The sequence below is a fragment of the Aptenodytes forsteri genome, unplaced genomic scaffold, assembly GCF_000699145.1.
Source record: "Aptenodytes forsteri isolate BGI_AS27 unplaced genomic scaffold, ASM69914v1 Scaffold15, whole genome shotgun sequence".
In the NCBI taxonomy this organism is placed as follows: Eukaryota; Metazoa; Chordata; class Aves; order Sphenisciformes; family Spheniscidae; genus Aptenodytes; species Aptenodytes forsteri.
Window position 1 is genome coordinate 4,292,505 of NW_008795129.1, and position 6,163 is coordinate 4,298,667.

A 6,163-nucleotide genomic window follows, 5' to 3' on the forward strand; every position below is an offset into this window, starting at 1 on the left:
CAGCCCTGAGGGCACATAGGGGGTGTCCATGTATATAGGTATATGTACACATATATTGTTGTTACCGCTGCCGTCCCCGTTGCCCGCGTGCGTTGTTCACCGCTTGGCGATCCGGTTCCCTGGAGCCCGTGCTGGGCATCCGCTCAGTACCGGCGCGGCGAGCCTGTTCGGGCTGTACAGTTAGAGCCACCAGCCAGGCAGAGTTTTCTGGGGGGAGCCGAGTCCGTAGTCGGCTGCTGGAAGCGTTCCCCTGCACGACGGAGCAGCAGTTGCAGGGGATGCTAATTACGGGCTAATTACCGCACGCTCTGTCCCGGCTCTCGGCCGTACCGAGAAGCGCTTCTCTGGCAATACCGTGCCGCTTTTCCCGGGACGCGGGGGCTGCCGGCTGTGCGGGACCGCGCTCCCGCCCGCTGATGGCTCTCCGGGAAGCCAATTTAGGCTCCAGCCTGGCTCCTACCGAAGTTCACGGCAACGGCAAGCATGTAATTTAGGCTCCAGCCTGGCTCCTACCGAAGTTCATGGCAAAATCCCGGTGCGGTGGTGCAGGGTGCGATCCCTCCCCGAAATGTTCCCGAACGCTCGTCCCCCCTGCGAGCAAGCCTCGGACGTGTTTGCACTCACATTTCACTCCAAGCAGACACGTCCCCTCTCTCCCAGTGCTCCCGGGGAGAGGTTTGCAGAAGTCGGGCTTAGCCTCTCCATCCGGCCCGGGGATGCCTGAGCCCAGGGGAGAGGTTTATCCCTGCCAGGCTCTTACCGAGTTGGATGCGTGACTCTACGGTCTGATTTTCTTGAGGTCATTTCCATGTCAACCTGCTCTCCGATTTATGATGCCAAAGGTCACCCTCAAGCTCTTCCACTGACATGTTTTAGAGATTAGGAAATAATGTTGTGAGAATTGAGGAGTGAATTTTAACCCTGGGTGATTTACGGACCGTATTTAGGGAGCCTGCTAAATGCATAACGTGGCATATAGATGTGTATGGGAAGAAAAATGCACACGAAGAAGCACAGGATGTAAAGAAAGGTTAAGTAGACCCAGGCATTATGGATTACAGTTCAAAAACATGCACAAACACGTTAATTCAGTAGAAACGCGGAGAGTTTAAAAGGAGCCACAATGTTGACATGCTTATGAGAAATTACCATTGTTTTTTTAATGGTAGTAATCTGGGGTTTGTGTTTGCCTTACTGCTTTTTTGCCCGCCAAAAATGACAGCAAGCTAGACCACATCTTTTCCCAGCCCAGATTTTAATCCATCCCAGCATAGGCTTGTCTCCGTCAAGAGAAGCAGACACAGTATAGCAGCACTAGCACTTTCCACGGTGCAGTCCGTCTCTATCACCACATGCCGCAGGGAAGCTGAAACCCCTGCTCAAGGTCTGCAGCAACGAAGGGACCGTATTTTGAATTGCCTCCCCCTCCCCCCAAACCTTTCACCATCAGCAGCCCGCAGCAAATACAGTTAGTACTTACGCTTTCAAGTAATAATGAAACAAAGGTATTTTTACCTATTTCCCTTGGGCAATTGGAAATACGAACCAGCGCTATGTCACAAGCTTGCTCCCCGTGGAGGGCAGTACGAAGACTGCTGGATGAGACCATCCAGGGACCTGCACCAGGAGTCTTTCATTAGGACAACCTCGGTGCAACTGCTGGACTGAGCCCTGAAGGGTCTCTTTGGGAGGGAGTGCTCTAGCGTCTGTTATTGAAATGAAGTAGCAGATCTTGCCGATTAGTGCCAAGACTTCCTAGCTGTAGTGCATCTTGTCTCGCCAGCTGGAGAATTCACTGCTAGGGAAGGGACCAAGAACTTCACCTGAGTTCAGGGGACAGATGTTACTATTTTATATAAAATGAAAATGAAAAGGAAAAAAAAAAAGAGCAAAAGCAAAGTAAACCCAGAGTGAACCTGACTCACATCTTGGCAGAGATACGGGATATGCAAAAGGAGGAAATTACTCAGCATCTTAGACATACTTCATTTTTCGCCAGCCGGGAAGAGCTTGTTCTCAGATTAGTTGCTAGTGCTTTCTCCTTCCCTTCTGCCCCGCTCCAGCAGCCGCTAAAGCCCCTGTGGTGTCTGCCATTGCCACTCTGGGTGGGCAGATACCCTGTGGTATCGGCCTCATGCTGGATGGGTCCCCTGCTCTTGGAGAGTGGTGGAGTTGTTGATTGTTGATCACGGTTTCCATCTTTGCGTCTTAACCGATCTTTTAGCCACGTGGGGTCCATGCCATCAAATGCCTTGAAGATCAGGACTCAGGCTTGAATTCGGCTTAGCTTCCAAGCCAAAAGGTGACCTAGGGAGCAGAGGGTAGGTATGATGTGTTTGTGGTAGCCAGGGCTCCCACTGCAGCACGCTCTTCTGGTTGGCATTTGCCAAGTGCTGTGGGCTTCATGCCCAGGTGTATCACGTAGCTGTAGTCTAGCCAAGAGGTGACGAGGATGTGACTAACTGAGCCCGGGTTGCTCTTGCCAAAAAGGCATGGCTTGCCTCAGCCAAGAAAAGACAATGGAAAACATTACATGGGGATGTTCATCGGGAGAGTTTCATGTCACGGGGAAGTGCAGGAGTGTTCCTGAGACACGGGCTAAGTAGAACAGCTGACAGGGTATTTTAGCCTAAGGAGGCTGCTCTGCAGCTTCAGTATTGTACTTTGTATAGTTTCCAGAGAAGGGTTTTAATATTTTTGAGGGTCTCAGTTTAGCTCTGTTGCTTCAGTTGTAGGTCCTGGCCCGAGTGCAGGTTGCACCAGATGCAGCACGTCAGTTTTCCTTTGGAGAGCCTTCAGCTGGCTTTGGGCTAGCCTCTACCTGAGCTTGCTCTGGAAAGGAGCAGCCGCTGAGAACCACTGTGTTCAGCATTCAGTAGTGTTTTTGGGATGCTCAGCTCTGGGGAGAGTGGCTGCAAGTAGTTTCTAGCCATGACAACTGCTTGTACCTTCTGAGTCAACTCCCTCTTTCCGCCCTTTTTCTGGAGACCTTACTAAGCCTCTAAGAAATAGCAAAAGCCTCCAAGAGGAGGGGATGGAAGTTCAAGCTCTCTCAGACTGTTTAACCTGCTGGAAAATCTCTGTGTTACATGTGCCCACGGGTCTGATATCTGGGCTCTGCGGGTGACCGTGAACTGGCAGGGGCTGAGCAAGAGTAATGGACCGTGCAAAGTCGGTCCTGTCCATCGGTGCAGATTGCAGAGGCGGAGGTGGTTGGCAACACGGATTTGTGACAGTGTCATCAAAGGCTTGTGGGGAGCAGGCTGTTACGCTGGCAGCCTGGACCCAAATGAAGGCAGTTGGCGTGCCCCATGGAGACACTGCTCTTTGCAAGGAGCTGGCTGCTCAGGTCTCTCGGATGAAAGCAGGTGAGCTGACCAGGTAACTGGGCAAGGCCTGAGGGGATGATTGTCAGTGAGTTTGCAGCCCCTCCATACGCTCCTTGTGGGCTGAGGAGGAATACTCAAGATAGAAACTCTGCTGAAAAGCTGCATCTTTGCAGTGAGGATAAAGCCCAGCTTTCTTGACCAGACAGCAGGAACCTGAGGGATTTGCACAGACTGTGCTCGTCCGATCTTTGGTTTCATTGTACCACGCTGTGTGTAAGAACTAGTGCGTTATCTTGGCAATAAAGGGACAAGGGACTGTCCTGTGTCCCGGTCCTACACTGGATCCTTTGGTGCAAACAGAGTGCTCCGACTTGCCCACACATGATCTGTACACAGCTGTGCACCGCTCTGGCAAAGCGCTGCTGGATCCGGCAGTCCGGGCAACCCAGGTTTCCCCGCTGCTGCCGCCGAGCTGGGGGTGTTGGTGCCGCACTGTCACATCAGCAGGATTTTCTGTGCGGCCAGGGCGGTGCTGGGCTGTCTGAGGGCTGACTAACGCAGTGCCGTAGTGCGTGCAAGTGAACTCTCTTCTCCCCGGGCAGCGCGGGGCCGTACCGTATTGTTTTTCTCTCCAGACAATGCAGTGCTGGATTGTAAAATGCAAAGCACATTGCAATGTTTGCTCTTTATTAATGCACTAAGATGCATTCGGGTGAAGCAGAAGGCTCCTGGCTGGCTCGCTTTCAAGCTCCGTGACAGGCTTCCATAAATAACACCTTAGCAGGGTGATCTGGTGATTCACCAGATCGGACCGGGTGGGAGGCTGAGCTGCGCAGCTGGCACTGGAAGGGGCAGGAAGGCATGGAGCGGGCTCCAGCCCCTTCCCTGGGAGGGCAGGCAGGCTTGGCTGACCTGGACTGGGCTGCGCTGTGTGCAATGGCCAAGCCAGCACCCAAAACCCCCTTCCCTGAGCAGGGAGCAGATGGACAGAGCGGCAATGGCAGACACCACAGGGGCTTTAGCGGCTGCTGGAGCGGGGCAGAAGGGGAGGAGAAAGCACTAGCAACTAATCTGCTTGTTCTGCAAACCTTCACTCATTGCTTAGGCTCAAGCAATGCTTCACTCATGGCTTTTGCAATCTCTCTGCGCTAGGCGAGTATTTTACCGCCTGTTTTACAGCTGAGGAACTCAAGCTAAAAACTGCACATACCATGGCTGCAGCAGGGGCTGGGGTGATACATTTTAGCTTCCAAGCCCGTGGTTAGGCCACTGGAACATGCTGTTTCTTGTTCCACTTTTGGATTCCCCAAAAGTGGAATCCAAAGTGGAAAAATGTGGCTGCTTAATGCAATTACAGTTTAAACTTCCAAGTCCAAAGGCTTCCTACATGTTGTCAGGTAAAGCCCAGCTGAAGCAGGTCCCCTGGCCTCCAGCTGTCAGAGCTGGGAGGTAACGGCAGTTTCAGTCTAAGATACATTGATTCTTGATCAGACAATATTTGGGCAGCTATTCATGTGGAGAGGGAAGGATATGGTGACCACCATTTCCAGGGTGTCCCATCCCACAACACCCTCTCTGGAGGATGTGCCCTCAAGAGAGGGACATGATGATATCTGGCCATCTTTTAGGGTGGTGTTGGAGTCAGCCTCAGATTTGGGTTTGGCTGGCCAGGGAAGAGTCCTGTTCCACATTCCCTTGGGCCTTTGTCTGAGAACTTCCCTCCTTCAGCCACACTGCAGCAGATGAAGTTGTGATTACGACAGCGAATGAATACTTTTTGACCCTTTCACCTTTCCTTCACCTTCAGTTCGATTTGCGTTTTCCCTACAGACAGAGTGTAAGATTTTGGGGTAGCTGCTGCTTTGACCACTCTAACACCTGCCACAACAGATCCCCAGGCTGACCTGGCTGCAGATGCTAGTGCTCTAAAACTTTTAGCTAACTGCAGGGACCTTCTGTCCTCTGCCCCAAGTTCAAAATAAGCAGAAGCGACCCCTGCAAATTACTGCCATAGAAGTACACTGCATTGACACTGGGGCATAGACACAGAACGTGGCTGAGAAGGTTGGACCAGCACCAAGAATTCATTGCGCTAGGTGCTGTACGGTTGCAAAGCTGTGACTGCTCTTGCTGCAGCGTCGGCCAATAGACTGGCTTCGAAGAGCAGTTAAACCGAACGGTGGTCCCTGGCTGCCAGGCTAGCTGGGCTGGATGAACTGAGGCCATAGCACATGGCTTGTAGCCCAACTTGAGCAAAGCAGCAACTGTGTTCACGTTTGAGGGACGTTACGAGGCGAGCAAGACTGCGGAGGAAGGAGCAGCTGCGCGTGCCCCTCTGGGTGCTGTTGTGTGTACTCTCGCAATAGCTGCATGCCGTGCTTCGTCCGTTTGAATTTTCCTGCCTGCCCGCTCAGGGCCTGGTCCGGGGGAGCTGTTCCAGCAACGGGAACAGTAAAACTGTGACCCAGGGAAGTGTCCGTGAGGAAACAAGCCGCTTGCTGGGCACCACCTCCCAACCGGCTCCGGAGAAGCAGCTGGGAGAGGCTGCAGGAGCAAGCTGGGACATACTTGCAAGGCACGGAGGAGAAGCACTGCTGCAGCCACCGCTTCACCTCGCCAACAAGAGGTGGCTGGTCCCAAGCATCGCTTTACAGGCCCCGCGTCCCTCGCAACCCTTCGCTCGCCCTGTATTCTCCCTCAGGAAGACCCGCAGGCACGCGCCTGAAGGGCCCTTTCGCCGTCACCCACCCTGCCCCCGTGTCCAGGCGGGCTGGCTGGGAGCCGCACGCCCCCCCTCCCCCCCCGACACACACGCCCACACGCCGAACGGCCAC